Raw genomic sequence first — 973 nt, 5'->3', positions numbered from 1 at the left:
ATTATTTAATTACCTTTTCTCAGGATCAGATTTTTTTGCACTCAATTGCCCCGTATATACAATCGGAATTTCCATTGGGATAAACTCTGACTGATTTTTCCGATGGAATAAGTTCAAGCACACTGTTGCATACATGCCGTCGCACCAAATTCCCGACCATCAAGTACGTGGTGACATACAACACTATGACGAGCCGAGAAAAATGAAGTTCAGCGCTTCCGAGCATGCGTCGAGTTGATTCTGCGTGTTTTTTTTCTCCGTCAGAGTACCATACAGACGAACGGAACATGTTCTCTTTCTAAGTCCGTCGGGATTTCCGATGGAAAAACTCAGATGAGGCACACACGCACGGTCGGAATATCCGATGAAAAAATTCCGTCTGACTTTTTCCATCAGAAATTCCGATTGCGTGTACAAGGCATTACCTATTGCCATCACTATGGAAGCGGCGTCTGAGGTTTCCTCAGGTGGGTGAGTCTGTGATGCAGGAGCTCTGATCCGCATAAACAATGCCTATAAACGGTGGGGCAGATCCACAAAAGATACGCCGGCGTAATTTTAAATTTCCCGCGTCGTATCTTTGTTTTGTATCTTCAAAACAAGATACGACGGCATCTCGGGTCGATCCGTCAGGCGTACGTCTTAGTACACCGTCGGATCTAAGATGCAATTTTTCGGCGGCTGCTAGGTGGCGTTTCCGTCGAATTCCGCGTCGAGTATGCAAATTAGCTAGTTACGACGATCCTCGAATGTACGTCCGGCCGGCGCATTTTTTTACGTCGTTTGCGTTCGGCTTTTTCCGGTATATAGTTAAAGCTGCTATTGTGAGGCGTACTCAATGTTAAGTATGGCCATCGTATGGCCGTCGTTCCCGCGTTTTACGTCGTTTGCGTTAGTCGTTCGCGAATAGGGATTTGCGTAGAATGACGTCACCGTCGGAAGCATTGGCTTGTTCTGGGTTAATTTCGAGCAT

Source organism: Rana temporaria, chromosome 4 (assembly GCF_905171775.1).
Source record: "Rana temporaria chromosome 4, aRanTem1.1, whole genome shotgun sequence".
In the NCBI taxonomy this organism is placed as follows: Eukaryota; Metazoa; Chordata; class Amphibia; order Anura; family Ranidae; genus Rana; species Rana temporaria.
Note: the sequence above shows the minus strand (reverse complement) of the source record.